At 34.7% G+C, this 23834-nt stretch overlaps 1 pseudogene; it reads left to right on the forward strand.

The window, feature by feature from the left end:
• The first annotated feature begins 11710 nt into the window (after positions 1-11710).
• LOC141550739 (pre-mRNA-processing factor 6-like) lies at positions 11711-14063 on the forward strand (annotated as a pseudogene).
• The last annotated feature ends 9771 nt before the right edge of the window (positions 14064-23834 follow it).

The raw sequence follows: 23834 nt of genomic DNA on the forward strand, positions 1-23834 counted from the left end.
AAGAATTTGGTAGGAGGGCTTTTTTCCTATTTTTTTCAAATAGTTTATTCAGTATTGTTCTTTAAATGTTTAGTAAAATTCACATGCAAATCCATCTGTCCCTGGAGATTTTTTCTTTGGGAGTTAATTAAATGCTTATTCTCCTTTTTCTAAAATGGACTGTTAAACTGGACAAATATTTTTGGAGATATTTCTCTATTTTACTTAGATTATCAAATTTATTGATATATTTTGGGCAAAATAACTTCTAATTATTGCTCTAATTTCCTCTTCATTGGTGAAAAGTTCTCCCTTTGCATTTTTGAGATGTTATTTTATTTTTTCCTTTTGTTTTTCTATTCAAATTACCTAAAGTTTTATCCATATTTTTTCATAAATTGAAATCTTAGTTTTATTTATTAATTCAATAATTTTCTTATTTTCCGTTTTATTAATCTCACCTTTTATTTTCAGAATTTCAAATTTGGTATTTATATGAGGTTTTAAAATTTTTATTCTTTTTCTAGTTTTATTTTTAGTTGTAAGTCCAATTCATTCGTCTTCTCTTTCTTTTATGCAAATTAGACTCTAGAGATATAAAATTTCCCCTAAAAACTACTTTGGTTACATCCCGCAAATTTTGGTATATTAACTCATTATTGTTATTCTCTTGTGTGAAATTACTGATTGTGTCTATGATTTCTTGTTTTACCCATTTATTTTTAGGATTAGATTATTTGGTTTTTAATTTATTTTTGATCAAATTTTCCCCTGACCTTTTTTTGCTTGTGATTTTTATTGCATCATGATCTGAAAAAATATATTTATTATTTTTGTCTTTCTCTATTTGATTTTTAGGTTTTCCTGCCCTAAAATATGGCCAATTATTTCAAAGGGTCCATGAACTACAGAGAAAAAAGAAAACTCCTTTCTGTCTCCATTCAATTTTTTCCAGAGATCTACCATACCTAATTTTTATAACATTCTGTTTATCTCATTAACTTATTTTTTATTTATTTTGTGGTTCACTTTATCTAGTTCTAAGAGAGCAAGTTTGAGATCCCTGACTAGTATAGTTTTGTGATCTATTGCTTCTTACATCTCTCTTAACTTCTCCATTAGGAATTTTGATACTATAACACTTGGTTCATATATGCTAGTATTGACATTGCTTTCATATCTATTGAACCTTTTAGCAAGATATAGTTTCCTTCCTTATCACTTTTAGTCAGGTCTATCTTTGCTTTTACTTGATTTGAAATCAGCATCTCTACCTATCCCTGCCTTTTTTGCTTCACCTGAAGTATAATAAATTCTGCTCCAACCCTGTACCTTCCCTCTATATGTATCACTGTGATTTAAATGTGTTTCTTGTAAACAGCATTTTGTAGGGTTCTGATTTTTAATCCTGTCTGCTATCTGCTTCAATTTTGGAGAAGAATTCATCCCATTCACATTTACAGTTAAAGTAACTAATTCTGTGTTTCCTGCCATCTTATTTACCCCGTTATGCTTCTCTTTTTCCTTTCACACTTTCCCTCCTTTCAAGAGTTTGTTTCTGTCCACCACCTCCCTCAAACAACCCTCTATCTTTAGATCCCCTCCCCCCTTTTACACCTTTCCCCTATTACTTCTGTTTTTCCTTTTATTACCCTTCCCTTTTATTGTCCCCTTTCCCCTTTCTCTTTCCTATAGAAGTATAAGGTGAGACCAGTTTCTCTATGAAACCAAATGTCTGATATTCTCTCTCACAGCCAAATCTGATGAGAGTAAAATTTACACAATGCTCATACTCCTCCTTTCTTTCCCTCATTTTTAATAATTCTTCTTTGCATCTTCATGAGATGTAGTGTCCTTTATTTTACCTCTTTTTTCCTATTTTTCCAATACAATCCCCTTTCTACCTCTAGTATCTTTTTCATATTATAATAAAATCAAATTATACCCATATACTCTCTAAGTGTACCCATAATAGAAATGTAGTTCTCAAGAGCTATTTCCTTTTTACCTTTTCATGCTTCTCTTGAGTTCTGTGTTTGGAGATCAAACTTTTTGTTCAGCTCTCATCTTTTCATTAAAAAATAGATAAAATCCAATTGTATTATTGAATGTCCATCTTCTTCCCTAAAAGATAATGCTCATTTTAGCTGGACAGCTTATTCTTGTCTGTAATCAAAGTTTCTTTGCCTTTTGGAATATCAGATTCCAGACCCTTCAGTCTCTTAAGGTGGAAGCTGCTAGGTCCTGGATAATCCTTACTATGGCTCCTCTGTATTTAAATTGTGTTTTGTTTTGTTTTGTTTTGTTTTCTGGCTCCTTACAATATTTTTTCCTTGGTCCAATACTTCTGAAATTTAGCTATACTATCCCTTGGTGTTTTCATTTGGGGGTCTCTTTCAGGAGGTGATTGATGAATTCTTTCAATTCCTATTTTACCTTCTGATTCTAGGATATCAGGGCAGTTTTCCTTTATGATTTCCTATGAGATAATGTCTAGGTTCTTTTTTTCATCATGGTTTCCAGGAAATCCAATAATTTTTATATTTTCTCTCCTAAATCTATTTTCCAGGTCAGTTGTTTTTTTCCTCTTTTTTCTTCTTATTTTTTTAATTTTCTTTTTATTTATTTTCTTCTATTTTTTCTTTTTTCTTTTTTTGTTTTGTTTGACTGATTCTTGAAGTCTTATTGAGTCTTTCAATTTTATTTGTTCAATTCTAATTTTTAATGTATTATATTCTTCAATTACCTTTTTAGCTCCTTTTGTATTTGGCCAATTACATTTTTAAATGAATTGTTTTGTTCATTGCATTTTTTTTCCCATTTCACAAATTCTGTTTTTCAAAAAGTTGGTATCTTTTTCATATCTGTTTTGTTAGGAGTTACATGATTCTCCCATTTCATCAAATCTATTTTTAAAAAGTTTTTTTTTTCCCAGACAATTTCTGTTTTTCCTTTCCCAAACCCCCTTGACCCCCTTGCATAGATCTTATTTTCTTTTCTCATTTTTCTTCTAGCTGTCTTTTAAGATTCTTTTTTAAATCTTCCAAGAAAGACTTGTGAAATTGGGACCAACTCATATCTTCCTTTGGGGCTTCATGTGGAGTTGATTTGCCTTTAGTAATCTCAGGATTTAAAGTCTGTTCTTCTCTCTCTACACAAAAGCTTTCTATGGTTAGAGTTCTTTCTTTCTTTCTCTCTCTCTCTCTCTCTCTCTCTCTCTCTCTCTTTTTTGTTCATCATTTTTTTTAAAGTGTTGAGGTCTGCTCTTAACACAAAGGAATGAGAGTTAATTTGTTTTCCCTGGGACAGTTCTGTTGATTGACTTCCCATGCTGGGTAATCCTGTCCAGGTTTTCTTCCAGGGCTCAGTGGTTTACAATTTGCCTTTTCTAGTAAGTCTGCAAAATCACTTGCTTGCAACCAGGACAGAGTAGCCTAAGAGGCTCATAGAAGATTCTCTTGTTCAGGATGCACAATGTTCTAGCTTCCCACCCCAGCTCCTTGCCCTGTCCTCATTGTGCTGCTTTCTGTGCTCACAGACTGTCCCTCTGCCCATTTGAAACAGACATGTTCTGAAGTTCTTTCAAGGTTTCTTCTTCTGGAAAATGTATTGTACTCCAAATATGTGTTGGTTCTGTCACTTCAAAAACTAGTTTAAAATCTCAGTCTTCTGTTGATTTGATAAAAGATCAGAGGAGGTCACAGAAAGTCATGTCTGTTTTCCACCATCTTGGCTCTGCTTCCTTGCCCTAAAAAAAAATGAAATTAATTTTAACAATTTTGAGTTGCAAATTCTCTCCCACTCAACTACCTCATCCATCATTGATATGGCAAGCAATTGATAAAGGTTGTACATATCATGGAACATATATATTCATATTAATAATAAAAATTTAAAAAAATTTAAAAAATCTACTTCAATCTGCATTCATATATAATTTTTTGTTTTCTTTTCCTGCAGGTGGTTTGTATTTCTCACCATGAGTCTTAAGGAATTGTCTTAAATCATTCTATTGCTGAGAATAGCTGAGTCATTCACAGTTGTTTATTATACAATATTGTGGCTACTGTGTACAATGTTCTCCTGATTCTACTATATTCACTAAGCATCATCTTGCATATCTGAAAGTATCCTGCTTATCATTTCATAAAGCACAGCAATATGTCATTATAATCACATACCATAATCTAGCTAGCCATTCCACAGTTGTTGAACATCCCTTTGATTTCCAATTCTTTCATAACAAAAAAATAAACAAAAATACTTCAAAAATGGCTTTTACATTTTGAAAAATATCTATCATATATGGACCTAGTGGTGTTATTTCCTAATCCAAAGGCATGCACAGTTTTATAGCCCTTTGGGGATAGTTTCAGAAGTAGTTGATAAGATCACAACTCCATCAATACACCATTAATGTCTTTATTTTCCTACCTTTCCTCCAACATTTCTCTCCTTTTTTTTCTACTATTAATTAATTTATTAGATTTGAGATGGTACTTCAAAATTATTTTAATGATATAGAACAATTTTCTATGTGACTACAGATAACTTTTATTTCATCACCTAATAACTGCTTATTTGTATCTTTTAACCATTTTTCAATTGGGGACTTACTTCTATTCTTATAAATTTGACTCTGATCTCTATGTGTTTGAAAGATGAGACTTTTATCAAAGAAACTTCTTATGTATATTTTCCTCTATTTTCTGCTTTCCTTTTAATTTTGGGTGCATTGTTTTTGTTTATGCAAAACCTTTGTGTCAAGGGCTATAAGTGAGCAGATACAAGGTAACTTGGCACGTGAGGCTAATTACCCTGAGAGCGACCCCAAAAGACCAAGAATAAAGACTTTTGCTTATCCTGACTCCATCTGATTCTAAGATATTCAGGGTCTCAACATTTGGCATCCAATGTGTGGGCCAAACACCCTACTTCCACTGAAGTCCTCCAGTGACCAGGAAATTATATGAGTATTTTCATAGACAAACAAGGGACTTACTTCATTAAGGGCTAAACTAGTAATCTTTTATAGCTGAAATGAGGCAGATGTTAAGAAAAGATTCTCTCCCATCCTCAGCCCAAGCCCCACCCCCCACCCCAAAGTGGCACTATGGAAAGCATGCTTAACTTAATTAAGCAGCAAAGTTTAATTATAACCTGGGAACAGATTGCTAGACTCTTGGGTACATTAAAATGCACATCCCCTTGGTTCTTAGAGGAGGAAGAAATAAGTGTAGATAATTGGAAACTAGTGGGAGAGCAACTTAAAGAATTCTTCAATAATACAGGCCCTTATTCAATTTCCACAGAGGTATTTTATACATACAATATAATTCAATTGGCCTTAAACAATCTTGCAAGTTATAGAAAAAGGAAAAGTTTTAGAAATGGCCAGATGAGGAAGTGTCAGGGAAAAAAGAAAGACAATAAACAGTCTCAAGACCTTGCCCAAGAGCAATGGGACTTAAAAGAGGTTCAAGAGCATGGTGATTCTGGCTCTCTTGAGGCAGCTTCAACCCCGCCTAGGGAGCAGATTATTGACAGGTCCCCATCAACTCTACCTTCAGGGATGGAGGGAGGAGGAGTATTGGGAGAGAGGTGATATCACCAGCACCTCCCCCACAACAAACACTACCTCCTATAACTAGATAGCAAAAGGCACTAATCAAAGCCACTGAAGAAGGGAGGAATATAGGGGACCTGAGAGTCCAAATTTTTCCTGTGATTCAACAGTTTAACTCTTCAGGTCAAGAAAGTAAAAGTAGTAGCATCAGGTTTATTGATACAGACCCCTAATAAGCAACCTGGTGATGGTCACCCAGATTCTGACTCTAAGCAGAAAAACCCAGGAATATACCGGACAGCAGCTGTGACAGCTCATTAATCTGTGCTCCATCTATATAAATCTATATAAATAGCATATCTATATAAATATCATATATAAATCTATATAAATAGCATATCACTAGAAGGACTGGTAGACACAGGAGCAAATTGCACAGTCATTAGAGGTGCCAACTGGCCCAGTCACTGGTCAAAGATTAAGGCATACTTGGGTAATGTCTTATATGTCTTGGGTAGAAGGATCAATAGCAGCTGACCCGTTTGAGATGGATATTTGAAGGTGAAACATGAATGTTTACTCCTTTTATAGTTGAAAAAATCCCCATCAATCTGTGGGGAAGAGACATTTTACAACAATTAGGGTTAAAAATGAGTACTTCAGTTTTTTAGGCAGGGCTTCTGTTGAAGGCCTGCCAATAATTTCACCTGTTCCTATCCAATGGAAAACTGATACACCAGTGTGGATAGAACAGTGACCCTTAGGTAGCAATAAAATTCAGGCCTTATTAGACATAGTACAGGAGCAACTTGACCAAGGACACTTAAAATCTTCTCTAAGTCCTTGGAATTCCCCAGTATTTGTTGTAAAAAGGAAATCTGGAAAATGAAGGATGTTGACTGATTTAAGAAAGGTAAATGGACAGATGGAAACTATGGGTATTCTTCAACCTGGACTCCCATCTCCTACTCAATTGCCTAGAGAATGGCTTCTTTGGGTTATAGACATTAAGGATTGTTTCTATTCTATTCCTCTAGATAAGGAGGGTATGAAAAGATTTGCCTTCTCAGTGCCCAGCATTAACTTAGCTGAGCCTTGTAAAAGATATGAATGGACAGTTTTGCCACAGGGAATGGAAAACAGCCCTATTATGTGTCAAATGTATGTTGCTGCTGCTCTTACTCCAGTAAGAAAAGTATTTCCAAAAGTAATGTTATTACATTACGTGGATGATATATTGGGATGTGCACCTGAGGGAAAAATGTTACATGCATGTCTACCAAAAAAAATAGAAACATTAATGAATTGTCAATTGCACATAGCTCCAGAAAAAAATTCAAAGACATGCTCCTTTTCAATATTTAGGATATGAAGTATATTCTAAGGTGCTTACAGTACAAAAACTCTCCTTAAGAACAGAGAAGCTAAACACCTTAAATGAATTCCAGAAATTGATAGGAGGTATTCACTGGATGCATCCTGTGTTAGGCTTGACTACCTGTCAATTGCAACCATTATATGATATTTTAAGGGGAGACAGTGCTTTAAATTCACCACACCAGCTTACAAAAGAAGCTCAAGAAGCTTTAAGACAAGTTGAACTGGATTTATCCAATGTGGTTGAAAGAGTCACTCAAAAACCCTTGGAAATATCAGTTTTTGCTAAACAAGAAGAACCCACAGCGATCCTTCATCAAGGAGACAGTGTGATAGAGTGGGTGAACCTCCAAGCACAACCAGAACAAAGCCTTAGTCCTTACCCAGTGCTTGTGGCTAGAATTTTATTAAAGGCCATTAAGCAATTAGTACAATTATCTGAGATAAGACCTGACAAAACATACACCTTTTATACTAATGCACAAGTTAATGTGTGCTGTGAAACCATCTCAGAGTAGCAAATTTTATTAGCCATGCTCCAAATTTTACACACGGGTCTCCATTAAAGATAACCAGACTGTTACATAATTGGCGATGATTTCTTGAAGAAAAGTTTTCTTAAGTTTCTCTTAAAGGACCAACTGTTTTTACAGATGCATCCAAAAATAATATTTGTGCTGTATACTCTCGTGAGTTAATTATAAAGAGAGTAGTCAGAATTCCTTTTCAGTCCACTCAGAAGAATGAATTGTATGCTTTTACTTATTGTCCAGGAGACATAAATATAATATCTGATTTGGCCTATTCAATAAGTGTGGTACAAAGGATTGCCACTGCCCAAATAAAATTTGCAGCCTTTAATATTTATCAGATCTTTAAGGAACTTCAAGAGCAAGTGAGAAAGAATCCAGGTAAGATTTATATCTTGCATGTCCACTCTCATAGTGGACTTCCAGGTCCTAATTTTTATGGTAATTCAAAAGCAGATAACCTTATAACTATGTTGGCCAATACTCCTTTATTTCAAGAAGCCCTAGAATCTCATTCTAAATATCATCAGTCTGCCTGAGCTTTATGTTTACAATTTGGAATAACAAGAGAAGAAGCTAGGAGTATAATAAAACTCTGTACTGTTTGCCTTCCTTTCCATGCTCCTACACTCCCTCCAGGGAAGAACCCTTGTGGTTTGAGACCCAATGAAATTTGGCAAATGGATGGGACCCATTATAAATCTTTTGGTCATCTATCTTTTATCCACATTGTGGTAGACACTTTTTCAGGATTCACTTTTGCAATACTAGCAGCAAAAAAGAGAGCCCAAGTGGTCACTGAATTCCTTATACAAGCATTTGCAATTATGGGTGTGCCACTAGCAATAAAAACAGACAATGGACCTGCATATACTTCTAAACATTTTGCACAATTATGTGCACAGTATAAGATTTTACATACCACTGGCATACCATTTAATCCTCAAGGTCAGGCAATTGTAGAGACAATAAACAGAGATATTAAGATGCTCCTCCAAAAGTAAAAGAAAGGGGAAGCCACGGGTAACCATAGAGAACTTCTAAATTTAGTTCTCTATACCATTAATTTTTAAATTTTTGACAAAGATGCACTGGCTCCAGCAGACAGGTTTTATAACCCACTGGAAGGACAGTGTCCAGTTTGAGCAGCTCCACTGTCTTTAGATAATCGCCAGGTGATGTGGAGAGACCCAGAAAGTGGTGAATAGAAGGGACCAGATAGGTTAACTGCTTGAGGGAGAGAGTTTGCTTGTATCTCTACAGATGGAGAAGGAATCAGATATGTGCCAATGAGCCATATTTGCCTTGTCCATTAGAAAGAGACGGATCGGACCTTTGAAACAAAGGAGAAGACCCAAGAAACATTGGGTGGTTCTGTTGCTGACTGTGCCCACCACTGAAAAAGCCTGGCAATTATGGCTTTTGACTTATGGACATCAAAAATTGTTGGACTTGAAAACCCTCAGGAATCATTGGATTCTCTGAGACATCATAAGACTGTAGTAGGACTTGAAAGCCCTCAGGAATTATTGGATTCTCTGAGATATAAGACTGATGCAGGACTTCAAAATCTGTAGAAATCATTGGATTTCCTAAATATAAAAAGACTGTTGCAGGACTTCAAAAACTTATGGGGATCTTTGGATTCTCTGCCACGTGAAGCAATGGACAATAGATTGGTTTTGGATTATCTCTTGGTTGCTGAAGAAGGTGTATGTATGACTGATGTTTACATACCCTCCTTCTAGGACTTCTGGAAATCTTTTACAATACCATGTTGATTTATATTGTTTATTATACCACTACTTGCATGTACAATTCATGTTTGTTACACCCCATTGAACCTGCATTGACTGTGGGGAGAGTCATCACTAATAGCCTGTGCGTTATTGCTATGTGCTTGTGTAATACCTCCCATGCTGATAGGTTTATGCATACCTGTCTCTAATAAGATCTTTCAGCCCAGAAACCCGCTAGCAATCCCCACTTCCCTTTGGTGCTTTTCATCTCCCTTCCTGAGATGTCAGGAAGGTTGTGATTATCTCCTTTTTAGTGCTTTCATCTCCCTTCCTGAGAAGTCGGTGGGGTGTGATCACCTCCTTTTCAGTGTTTTCATTTTCATTCCTGAGAAGTCAGGGAGGGTGTGATCATCTCCTTTTTGGGGTTCTCACCTCCCTGAGAAGTCAGGGATGGTGTGACCACCTGTGTCCTAAAATAAAAGGAAGTGGGAGATGTCAAGGGCTACAAATGAGCAGATGCAAGGTAACTTGGCACATGAGGCTAATTACTGATTGGACAATTCTCTATTAACATGTTTGGAAGATGACCTACTTAACTGTGTTGGCTGGATTGGTGGGTGTGGATAAAGAAGGGGAAGTGATATCATTGAGTGGAGTAGGAGGAGGAGGGTCATTCTTTGGAGGTAGAGGAAGAGAGAAAGGAGGTGTGGAGATTTCTAGATCTAATCCCCTGAGAGTGTCCCTAAAAGACCAAGAATAAAGACTCTTGCTTATCCCGACTCTGGCTGATTCTAAGATATCCAGGGTCTCAACACCTTTGTAATTTAATGCACTCAAAATGATCTGCTTTATATCTTATGATGATACATTCTACCTTCAATTGGTAATAAATTCTTCCCTTATACATAGAACTGACAGTATATCCTTCCATACTCCCCTAATCTGCTTACACCATCATCCTTTATATCTAAACCATGTATCCATTTTGTCCTTACCTCAAATAGAGAATGAGCTGTTGTTTCATACATATATTATGCCAAAATGTTTTCTAATTTTTGAAGCAATATTTGTCAAATGGGGAATTCTTGTCCCAAAAGTTTAGATTTTTGCTTTTGCCAAACACAAATTTATTATGGCCATTTTCTATTGTGTATTATGGATGTAATCTATAATACTGTTTAACTCACCATCATGGCCAATATTAGAATGTTTTGTTAATTATTGCTTGCTAATATAGATTGAGATGTCATATATCTAGGCTACTTCCTTCACATTTTATTTTTCAGAAATTTCCTTGGTATCCTTGAACTTTTATTCTTCCAGAGGAATTTTGTCATTTTTTTAAGCTGTAAAATTAATAAAGCAAAAAATGTAGAGTAAATTCAGGAGGCAGAACCAAAATGCTGCAGTAAAGGCAGAATCTCACCCAAACATTCTCCCACACTTCTCCAAATTCATTTAAATAATAGCCCTAAACAAATTTTAGAGCATCAAAATGCCCCACCCCCAATGAAGTTGCACATTTTCTGGATGACAAGAATTCAGAAGGTCAGGATAAAATATTTGTATGATGTTAGGGTGGGATTTCAGCATATGGTCTTCATGAAGGCCATATCAGTATAACCTCGGCTTTGGGCCAGTAAAGCAGGAACTGACCTAAGAGCCTCTGAATCAGTGGTGGTACTGGCAGTTTCTATGCCAAGAGACACAAAAGACAAAGAGGAAAGTCAGTTGAAAAAGTTTGTCAGTAGGGTAAGAGGGTCTCAGGAAATCAACAAACCAAAAGGTAGAAATGGGCATTACTGGTTGGGTAGCTTCTTGTGGCTTCAGCTTCCAGGAAGTCTGTATTAATATTGAAAAAAGGATTCTGTTGATTTACACACTAGATTTTACAGCTACAGTGAACAAAGTTCCAGGTCAAAAAAGTGTTCTTGTGGTCAAATCCCTGGACATATTTCTGAAAACAGCTGCACAACGATAATGATGCTTGGCTCAATGCACCCTCTGTCCTGGAAACAAAACCTTATACAAATAAAGAATTAAAAGTTAAGTAATAGACTAGGAAAATGAAGACAACAAAAATTTTCTGACCATAGAAGTTACCATAGTGACAAGGAACTCAAACATACATTTAGAAGAAGATAACAAAATGAAAGCTTACTGACCAAATGGGAGAAAAGGTACATAATCTTACTGAGGAAAATAGTTCCTTAAAAATTAGAATTGAGCAAATGGAAGCTAAAGATTTTATGAGAAATCAAGATACGATAAAGGAGAATAAAAAAAATTAAAAATAGAAAAATGTAAAATAACTCATTGAAAAATAACTGATCTGAAAAAATAATCATGGAGAAATAATTTAAAAATTATTGGTCTACTTGAAAGTCATGATTAAAAAAAGAGCCTGGACATCATCTTTTAAGATATTATAAAACTGGCCTCAGGTTCACTGTTTTATGATACCTCAATAACAGAGGAGTTCCCAGTGAACCTCAGCCTTCCTGCTTCCAGCTGCTACCATGAACAAAAGGAATAAGCCATTCCTGGAAATATTCATGTCCTTTGGCTATGTATCAGGGATAGGCCACAGAGCCACTGATTTTACCACTTAGTCAGATATTGGACCTGCTAGGGATGGCAATGATCCTAGATGATTGATATACTTCACCAGGCAAGAGGAATGTAAGTGACCAGATGAAGAAAAATCAGGCTGCAGATGATGATCATGAAGATTTGAATGACACTAACTATGATGAGTTCAATGGTTATGCTGGAAATGTTTTATAAAGTGGTCCTTATGAAAAAAGATGATGAGGAAACAGATGCTATTTATTCAGCACTGGACAAAAGGATGGATAAAAGAAGAAAAGAAAGAAGGAAATAAAGGGAGAAAGAAGAAATTGAAAAATATTATTTGGAATGTCCTGAAATTCAGCATCAAATCAGCATCAGACTTGAAAAGAAAACTGGCAAAAGTTACAGTTGGTATGCTAGAAACAAATGCCAGCAGAATCCATGACGTGAGAAACTTATCCTTATTCCTGACAGTTTCTTTGCTAAACATTTACAGACAGGAGAGAACCACACTTCAGTGAATCCCTGACAAACACAATTTTGAAGTCTTAATACACCTTTCCCAGGAGGATAAATACTATATAACCAGGTATAATGACACCTGGGAGACTTGGAACAGGTGAATTGAACATGAGGTAGATTGGTCAAACCAGTATTACTTTTATGCATATGTGATTGTGTCAGGTTTATGATTCTGTGAGTAGGAAGACTGGTGGATCCTAAGGATTTTAATTCTATGATTCCCACACATGGAGGAAATACCATTGAGATAAAACAAAACAAAACAAAACAACAACAACAAAAAAAAATTTTACTTCTTTAAAAAATTATATCACCATTATCCTCCAGCATGGATTGCTTCAGCTCGCTTGAAAGTAGTCACTAGAAAACTACAAGAACCAAGAAACCTTATTAGGAAAGGGATAGAAATGTGTCCCAAGAGTGAACATGGAAAGGTGGGGGCAGGTTGTCTACAGCTTGGTGATATAACTAAGGATGTGGTTGCCCAATTTCAAACAGTCTATCTGGACTTATATCAGAGCATCAGAGCTAGAAACACAATGGAGCAAAGAAATGTGTTATGAAAACTCTTGAACATGTTCCAAACTCTGTTCACTTGTGGAAGGCAGCTGTGGATTTGGAAGAGCCAGAAGATGCTAGAATAATGCTAAGCCAAGCTGTGGAAAGCTGCCCTACTAGTGTGGAGCTTTGGCTTGCTTTGGTAAGGCTGGAGACCTATGACAGTGCCCAAAAAGTCTCAAATAATGTATGTGAGAGCATTCTTACATATGCACACATTTGATTCACTGTAATGAAACTAGAGGAAGAAAATGGAAATACTCAAATGGTGTAGAAAATCATCAACAGAGCCATCACATCACTTAGAGTAAATGGTGTAGAAATCAACAGAGAGCAATGGATCCAGGATGATGAGGATTGTGATAAAGCTGGGGATATGGCCACCTGCCAGGCTATTATGAATGCAGTCATTGGAATTGGGACTGAGGAAGAAGACAGAAAACATAGCTGGAGATAGCATGCAGATAGTTCTGTTGCTCACAATGCATTGCAGTGTAACTGAGCTACTTCTGTTTATGCCTTGCAAGTTTTCCCAAACAAGAAGAACATATGGTTGTAAGCTGCTTACTCTGTGAAGAACCATGGGACTGGGGAACTCTTCAAAGAACTCCTGCCAGAGAGCAGTAACCCACTACCCTAGATTGCTGGCTCATGGGGACCAAGTCCATGTGGTTGGTGGAGATGTGCCTACCATGAGATGTATCTTGGTTTTGGTTTTTCAGGCCAGGCCTAAAAGCGAGGAGATCTAGTTGGCTGCTATAAAGCTTCAGTCAAAGAACAATGAATATGAGCAGAGAGGCTGCTAGCTAAGGCTCTTACTGTGAGGGTCATGATGAAATCTGTGAAACTTCAATAGGTGGTGAGGAACATTGCAACTGTTCAAGATCTCTGTGAAGAAGCTTTAAAGGACTATGAACATTTCCCCAGACTGTGGATGACTGAGGAGCAGGAATTGCTAACTGAAAAAAGCTGGGGAAATTTATAATCAAGGATTGAAGAAGCGTCCTTACTCTATATCTACAGCTTTTACTTTCAAGACTGGAGGAAAGGGTTGGACAGTTAATCAGAGCAAGAGCCATTTTGGAGAAGTCTCTTTTGAAGAAACCAAAGAACTCTGATTTGTGATTAGAATATGTAAATTAGAATACTGAACTGGATTGAAGAACATTGCCAATACACTCATGGCAAAACCTGAAGGAATGCCCCAACTCAGAATAAATTTGTCCCTCAGGGCAAAGATAGACTGGTGAAAAATACAAGATTTAGGGCAGAACACTTGTCATCCAGATACAACCAGACAAAATCTGAAGAAAGACCCCAAGCCAGAATTAACCTGTATGAAGTACAAGCACTTCCAGGATACCTCTGAAAAAACATGAGTGGAAGAGAATCTTGGACTAGTTGGTTGTGACTAGAGCCTCATCAGAAGCCACAAAAACTTTCACCTCCTGGACTATCTGTCCAATGTCCAATTTGTCCCAGACAATGTCCAATTTGTGATTGGGAAGACAGAATGAACCTCAACTGATTGGGAACTCCAGGCCCAATTATTCTGCTGAGCCATGGCCCTAGGTGTGAAGGAGCCATCACTATGTGAATGCAGAAGCAGCAGGACAGGGGAACTGCTGGCTGTCGGCACTTGCAGGAGGAGAGAGCTCTTGGTTTGGGGGTTCCTACTCAGAGTGGAGAGCTGAAGGGAAGCTGGAGGTAACATCTCCCCACCCCATGATTAGAGGTATTTACACTGAAATCTCTTATTAAAAACAAACGAACTGGCAAAGAAGAAAGAATCCTACCAATAAAACATATTATGGGAACAGCAAAGACTGGGATTAATTTTCAGAGAAGGATACTTTAGTTAAAAAAAAAAAGGCTTCTACCCAAAGAGTTATGTGAAATGGCTCCCTTCCCAGAGAAAATTTATGGAACTCAAAAAAAAAATCAAAAATCAAATGAGGAGATGAGGAAATCAAATGAGGAAAAACTAAAGAAAAAAATTACAACCATCCAAGAAAACCAAAATTATGGAAAAAAAATTAACCAGTTAGAAAAGGAGGTATGGAATCTCAAAGATGAAAATAACTCTGAAAATTAGAATTGGATAAAGAGAAGACAGTGCAGATAAGAGAGACCAAGAAATAACAAAATATATTATAAAGAATGAGAAAATAGAAAAGACCAGAGATGAATAAAAATGTTATTTTCAGTTACAGGTCTCAGGAGAAGCATAAGAAAAAAAGAAAGGGATATACCATAAGGGATGTAATAAGGTTTATCTGTCTACATTCCAATATGGAAGGATAATACTTGTAACTCAGAACATTCTCATGATTATGACAGTTAGAAGAAGTATACATAGAGAGAGGGCACAGATGTGAGTTGAATATGAAGGAATAATAACTTTCAAAAAACATTGAGGTGAGAGAGGGATATACTGGGGAAAATTAAAAGGGAAAAGTGGAATGGTTTAAATTATCTGCCACAAAAAAGAGGTAAGAAAATAATAAAGGGGAACATGGGGAGAAGGGGTTAAGTGAATGAACCTTATTCTCATTAGAATTGGCTCAAAAGAAAAGAACCTACACACTCAACATGGGTATAAAAATCTATTTTACTCAACAGGAAATTAGGAGGGGAAAGGGGAAAGGATGATAAAAGACAGGGCTTATTGGGGGAGGGAGTGGTCAAAGGCAAAACTCTTTTGAAGAGGGACTGGGTGAAAAGAGAGAGAGAGAATATAACAAATTGGGGGAAATGCAGTTGACAATAGTAATTAAAAAAATTGAAGCAAGTTTCTCCTATAAACCTCATTTCTCAAACATAGAGGGAACTTTCATTTTTTTTTTTTTTTGGTGAATCATTTTGGGAGAGAAAAATCATAACAAAAGGGAAAAACCTTGGGAGAGATTAAAAAAAAAAACACAGAAAAAAGAAGTGAATAAAGCATGAGTTGATTTACAGTCAGTATCCTTAATTCTTTTTTTTTTTTTTTGGATGCAGATGGCATTTTTTCTTCAAAATCTATTGGGATTCCTTTGGATCACTGAACCACTGAGAAGAACCAAGTGTTTCATAGCAGATCATCGCACATTATTGCTGTTATTTTGTGCAATGTATTGCTGATTCTGCTTATCTCCTTCAGCTTATTTCAGTTTATGCAACTCTTTCCAGTCCTTTCTAAAATCAGTTTCTTCATCATTTTTATAGAACAATAATATTCCATTATCTTCATACTTCACAACTATTTCAGTCATTCCCCAAAGGATGGTGATCTATTCATTTTCCAGTTCTTTGCTACCACAAAAAGAAGTGTTATAAACATTTTTGTACATATGGATCCTTTCCCCTTCTTTATGATTTCCTTGGGATACAGACCCAGTAAAGTCACTGCTAGGTCAAACATTATGCATACTTTATAGCCCTTTGGGCTTAATTCTAGATTGCTTTCCAGAATGGTTGTATCATTTCACAACTCTATTAATCATGCATTAATGTCCCAGTTTTCCCACATCACCTCCAATATTTATCATTATTGTTTCCTGTCATCTTGGCCAATCTGAAAGATGCAAGGTGGAACCACTGAGTTGTTTTAATTTGCATTTCTCTAAACACTAGTGATTTTCAGCATTTTTTTTTTCATATAAGTAGAGTTGACTTTAATTTCATCATCTGAAAACTGTCTCTTCATTTCCTTTGTGAGGGAAATTTATAAAATATAAGAGCCATTCCCTAATTGATAACTTATCCAAAAAATATGAATTAAGTCCAAAGGGCTACAAAATCACATATATCTTCTGACCAAATAATAGCACTGCTAGGCATGAAACCCAAAATAGATTTTTAAAAAGGAAAAGGATCTACCATATACCAAGATAAGATCAAAATGGGTCCATGATTTAGACATAAAGAGGGAGATAATAAATAGATTAGAGGAACAGAGGATAATCTACCTCTCAGACTTGTGGAGGAGGAAGGAATTTATGACCAGAAGAGAACTAGAGATCATTATTGATCACAAAATAGAAGATTTTGATTACATCAAACTAAAAAGTTTCTGTACAAATAATACTAATGCAAACAAGATTAGAAGGGAAGTAACAAATTGGGAAAATATTTTTAAAAACAAAGGTTCTGACAAAGGTCTCATTTCCAAAATATATAGAGAACTGACCCTAATTTATAAGAAACCGAACCATTCTCCAATTGATAAATGGTCAAAGGATATGAACAGACAATTCTCAGAGGAAGAAATTGAAACTATATCCACTCACATGAAAGAGTGTTCCAAATCACTACTGATCAGAGAAATGCAAATTAAGACCACTCTGAGATACCACTACACACCTGTCAGATTGGCTAAGATGACAGGAACAAATAACGATGAATGTTGGAGGGGCTGTGGGAAAACTGGGACACTGATACATTGCTGGTGGAGTTGCGAAAGAATCCAGCCATTCTGGAGAGCAATCTGGAATTATGTCCAAAGAGTTATCAAACTGTGCATACCCTTTGACCCAGCAGTGCTACTAGTGGGATTATATCCCAAAGAAATACTAAAGAGTGGAAAGAGACCTGTATGTGCCAAAATGTTTGTGGCAGCTCTTTTTGTTGTAGCTAGAAACTGGAAGATGAATGGATGTCCATCAGTTGGAGAATGGTTGGGTAAATTGTGGTATATGAAGGTTATGGAATATTATTGCTCGGTAAGAAATAACCAGCAGGAGGAATACAGAGAGGCTTGGAAAGACTTAAATCAACTGATGCTGAGTGAAATGAGCAGAACCAGAAGATCACTGTACACTTCAACAACAATACTGTATGAGGATGTATTCTGATGGAAGTGGAAATCTTCAACATAAAGAAGATCCAACTCACTTCCAGTTGATCAATGATGGACAGAAATAACTACACCCAGAGAAGTAACACTGGGAAGTGAATGTAAACTGTTAGCACTAATATCTGTCTGCCCAGGTTGCATGTACCTTCGGATTCTAATGTTTATTGTGCAACAAGAAAATGATATTCACACACATGTATTGTACCTAGACTATATTGTAACACATGTAAAATGTATGGGATTGCCTGTCATCGGGGGGAGGGAATAGAGGGAGGGGGGGATAATTTGGAAAAATGAATACAAGGGATAATATTATAAAAATATAAAAAAAAAAGTATTCCCACAAAATCAGGAGAAATACATGTAACAAATTTAGCATAAGCAGGTATGTTTTTGAAAATATATTGTAAACAAATTAAAAATAGAAAAAAAAATAATCCATTGCCATGTTTGCAGAAGAAGTTAGGGTAAGATTCAAAAAATAAAACAATAAATTTCCATTTCAAGAAAGCCTTTATAATAAATACTAAAAAAAAAAAAAAAAAAAAAAAAAAAAAAAAGGAAAAGGATCTATATGTACAAACATATTTATAGAAATTCTCAGGGCAAAAAAAAATGAAAATTGAGAGGACGCTCATCAATTGGAGAATAGCTGCCTAAAATGTGGTATATAATTACAATGAAATATTATTATTCTTTGGGAAATAATAAGCAGGTTGTTTTCAGGAAAAAATAAGTCCTCCATGAATTCAAACCAACTGAAATATGCTATACACAAAGTAATAGCCATGTTCTGGGATGATCATCTATAAATAATTTTTCTATGCTCAGGAATGCAATGATCTATGAATAATCTAAAGGATTTATGATAAAAAAAATCCAGTCCATATCCAGAGCAGAAAATGATGGTGTCTGAATACAGAATGAAGCATATTATTTCTTTCTTTTTCTTACTCTATTGTACTTTATTTTTTGAGTGTTTTTATTTTTGTTTTTTTAGGATGAGAGCTCTATGTTCTCTTTAATAAAGTGACATGTAAATGTTCTGTATAATTTCACATGTGGTTTCTTAATGGAGATTGGGTGTGGGGATAAGGGAGAGAATTTGGAGCTCAAAAGTTTTTAACAACAAATGTAAAAAGTTGTTCTAAATGTAACTGAGGAAATTAAATAAAATATTTTTATGAAAAAATAAAAACTGTAAAAATAGTAAAAAAAAAAAAAACCCTAAAAATAATTTTATCAGTATGGCATGGAATAAGCACATTAATTTAAATAATGAAGTATTTGTTATTGTTAGTTTTGCCTACACATGAGCACTTATTGGTTTTCCAGTGGTTTATTTCTCTTTTTATTCATATGAATGCTGTTTGTTCTCATTATTCAGTTATATCAGTCATATCTAGTGCTTTGTGACCCAATTTGGGATTTTTGTAGCAAAGATAATAGGTGATTTGCCACTTCTTTCCACAGTACATCTATTTTGTCATAGAAATAGAGGTTAAATGATTTTCCTTTGGTTGCACAGCTGGGAATTTTCTGAGGCTAGATTTGACTTTAGATCTTCCTGAATCCAGATTTATTGTTCTATTCACTGAGCTGTCAGCTAACTCCATTTCTGTAAATAGAGTTTTATAATTGTGTTCATAGATTTCAGAGTTTGAATTGGCATGTTAATTCCCAAGTATTTTAAATTGTCTATGGTTATTTTTAATGGGATTTTTATTTCTATTGCTTGTTCCTGGTCTTTGTTGGTAATATGCAGTAATGGTAATAATTTAAGAGGGTTTATTAATATGTTGTGACTTTATTAAAGTCATTAATTATTTCAACTGGTTTCTTGATTGATTCTCTGGGATTCTTTATGTATAACATATCACTGACAAAGAGTGAAAATTTTGCTTCCTTATTCCTTATTTTACTTCCTTCAATTTATTTTTTTTCTTATTTTTATACCCATTTTTGCTATTTTTCATTTAAACCCTTTGCCCCAATATTAATTACAAAAACTGATCTATCATTTTAAATCTCCCTGGTTAAGGTATCATTACTATATACATATTATCATTAAATGAATTTGGTAGGACTTGTGAATTCATCTGCTCCTGGGGATTTTTTCTTAATGAGCTTATTGATGGCTCATTTTTTTTTCTCCATGAAATATAATTATATAATTGTGTTACTTTCCTTTTCTGTTAATGTGATAAACCTACATTTTTTTGTGAATATTCATCCATTTCACATAGACTGTGAGATTTATTAGCATATAATTGGGCAAAATTATTTATAAACTCCTAATAATCCCTTAAATTTCTTCTTCAAGGGTGGCAAATTCATTGTTTTTATTTTTAATAGCTGGTAATTTTATTATATTTTAAAACTGAAATTAATCAATGGTTTATCTATTTCAGTGGGTTCCCCCTCTAACACAAATGTTTAGTCTTATCTGTTAGTAAAGTATGATTATTAACAATTTTATTAATCTCTCTTTGATTTTCAAGATTTTCAACATTTTTTTTCCATTGGAGATTTTAAATTTTTTTTCCTGGTTGTGTGCCTAATAGAGTCATGTTTGCATTCTATTTTATTAATGTAAGCATTTAGACACACACAGACAAACATACATATCTCCTTCATAAGTATGGCTTTGATGCATCCCATATGTTTTGTTTTATTGTTTTATGTATCATTCTTTTTAATGAAATTATTTTATTGCCATGGTTTATTCTTAAATCCACTCATTCTTTAGGATTAGATTAAGTAGTTGCCAATTAATTTTTAATTTTTGTTTTATTTTTAAATAATGTTTTACTCTAGTAAACTCTCACTCAGTTCTACCTAGGTACACTCCTTCTAACTGCCCTAATAATGATATGACTTTTAGGTGTGGTATATATTATCTTTCAATATAACAAGGAAAATATTTTAAACCTATTGAATCCATAGGATTTCTCTTTATTTGTTTACTTTTTTATATTTCTTTTGAAGCTGCTATTTTAAAATGTTCTATTCAGTTCTGCTATTTTCTTTATTCATTCTTAATTCCTCCCTCCCTCCTTCCCTCCCTCTCTTCCTTCCTTCCTTCCTTCCTTCCTTCCTTCCTTCCTTCCTTCCTTCCTTCCTTCCTTCCTTCCTTCCTTCCTTCTTTCTTTCTTTCTTTCTTTCTTTCTTTCTTTCTTTCTTTCTTTCTTTCTTTCTTTCTTTCTTTCTTTCTTTCTTTCTTTCTTTCTTTCTTTCTTTCTTTCTTTCTTTCTTTCTTTCTTTCTTTCTTTCTTTCTTTCTTTCTTTCTTTCTTTCTTTCTTTCTTTCTTTCTTTCTTCCTTCCTTCCTTTTATCTTACAATCCTCTTTTATTTTATTATTATTTTTTGAATGGGTAATTTTAATTTTACAACATTTACAGCTGCCAAACCTTTTGTTCCAATCTCTCCCTTCCCTCCCCCCAGATGGCAGGTCGACCAATACATGTTAAATATGTTAGAGTATAAATTAAATACCATATATGTATACATGACCAAACAGTTGTTTTGCTAAACAAAAAGAATCAGACTTTGAAATAGTGTACATTTAGCCTGCGAAGGAAATCCAAAATGCAGGTGGACAAAATTAGAGGGATTGGAAATTCTATGTAGTGGTTCATAGTCATGTCCCAGAGTTCTTTCTCTGGGTGTAGCTGGTTCAGGTCATTACTGCTCTTTTGGAACTGATTTGGTTCATCTCATTGCTGGAGAGGGCCACATCCATCAGAATTGATCATCATACAGTATTGTTGTTGAAGTACATAATGATCTCCTGGTCCTGCTCATTTCACTCAGCATCAGTTCATGTAAGTCTCTCCAGGTCTTTCTGAAATCATCCTGTTGGTCATTTCTTACAGAACAATAATATTCCATACTATTCATATACCACAATTTATTCAGCCAATCTCCAATTGATGGGCATCCATGTAGTTTCCAGTTTCTGGCCACAACAAAGAGGGCTGCCACAAACATTCTTGCACATAAAGATCCCTTTCCCTTCTTTAAGATCTCTTTGGGATACAAACCCAGTAGCAACACTGCTTGGTCAAAGGGTATGTACAGTTTGATAACTTTTTGAGCATAGTTCCAAATTGCTCTCCAGAATGGCTGGATGTATTCACAGTTCCACCAATAATGTATCAGTGTCCCTGTTTTCCCACATCCCCTCCAACATTCTGCATTACCTTTCCCTGTCATTCTAGCCAATCTGACAGGTATGTAGTGGTATCTCAGAGTTGTATTAATTTGCATTTCTCTGATTAATAATGATTTGGAGGATCTTTTCATATGACTAGAAATAGTTTCAATTTCTTTATCCAAGAATTGTCTGTTCATATCCTTTGACCAAGTATCAAAGACTGGGTGCTTGGAGTTGTCAAACACTAGGTTGTTAGAGTTATTGATTATTTTGTCCTTTGTACCTAACTTATTCCACTGATCAACTAGTCTATTTCTTAGCCAATACAAAATGGTTTTGGTAACCGCTGCTTTATAATATAATTTTAGATCTGGTATAGCTAGGTCACCTTCATCTGATTTTTTTTTCCATTAATTCCCTTTAAATTCTTGACCTTTTGTTTTTCCATATGAACTTTGTTGTTATTTTTTCTAGGTCATTAAAATAGTTTTTTGGGAGTCTGATTAGTATAGCGCTAAATAAATAGATTAGTTTAGGTAGTATTGTCATCTTTATTATATTTGCTCACCCTATTCAAGAGCATTTAATATTTTCCCAATTGGTTAGATCAGACTTAATTTCTGTAGAAAGTGATTTGTAGTTTTGCTCATATAATTTTTGATTTTCCTTTGGCAAATAGATTTGTAAATATTTTATACTATCAGTAGTTACTTTAAATGGGATTTCTCTCTGTAACTCTAACTGTTGGACTTTGTTAGTGACATATAAGAATGCTGATGATTTATGTGGATTTATTTTGTATCCTGCAACTTTGCTAAAGGTGTGGATTATTTCTAATAGCTTTTTAGTTGGATCTTTGCGATTCTCTATGTATACCATCATATCATCAGCAAAGAGTGATAACTTGGTTTCCCTAATACCCACTCTAATTTCTTTAATCTCTTTCTCCACTCTTATTGCCAAAGTTAGCATTTCTAATAAAATATTGAATAGGAATGGTGATAGTGGACAATCTTGTTTCACCCCTGATCTTAATGTGAATGGTTGAAATCTTTCCCCATTACATATGATGCTTATTGATGGTTTTAAATAGATAATACTGATTATTTTAAGGAAAAATCCATTTACTCCTATACTCTCAAGTGTTTTTAGTAGGAATGGATCTTAGATTTTATCAAATGCTTTTTCTGCATCTATTGAGATGATCATATGATTTTTGTTAATTTTATTATTAATATGGCCAATTATACTGATAGTTTTCCTAATATTGAACCAGCCCTGCATACCTGGTATAAATCCAACTTGATCATGTAATCTTTTTGCTAATATGTTATTTAAGATTTTAGCATCAATATTCATTAGGGAGATTGGTCTATAGTTTTCTTTCTCCATTTTCAACCTACCTGCTTTGGGTATCAGTACCATGTATGTGTCATAAAAGGAGTTTGGTAGGACTCCTTCATCCTCTATGTTTTCAAATAGTTTATATAACATTGGAGCTAATTGTTCTTTAAATGTTTGGTAGAATTCACATGTAAATCCATATGGTCCTGGGGATTTTTTCCTGGGGAGTTGATTAATAGCTTGTTCTATTTCTTTTTCTGAAATGGGACTATTTAAGCAATTTATCTCCTCCTCTGTTAATCTAGGGAGCCTATATTTTTGGAGGAAGTCATCCATTTCACTTAAGTTATCAAATTTATTGGCATAAAGTTGGGCAAAGTTACTCCATATTATTTCCCTAATTTCCTCTTCATTGGTGGAAAGATCCCCCTTTTAATTTGTAAGACTAACAATTTGATTTTCCTCTTTCCTTTTTCTGATCGGCTTTTTCATAAAACCAACGCTTGATTTTATTTATTAATTCAATAGTATTTTTACTTTCAATATTATTGATTTCTCCTTTTAATTTTTGTATTTCAAGTTTGATTTTTGGTTGCGGGTTTTTAATTTGGTCTTTTTCTAGCTTTTTAAGTTGCAGGCCCAATTCATCAA

This window comes from Sminthopsis crassicaudata, chromosome 1 (genome assembly GCF_048593235.1).
Source record: "Sminthopsis crassicaudata isolate SCR6 chromosome 1, ASM4859323v1, whole genome shotgun sequence".
NCBI classification, from domain to species: Eukaryota; Metazoa; Chordata; class Mammalia; order Dasyuromorphia; family Dasyuridae; genus Sminthopsis; species Sminthopsis crassicaudata.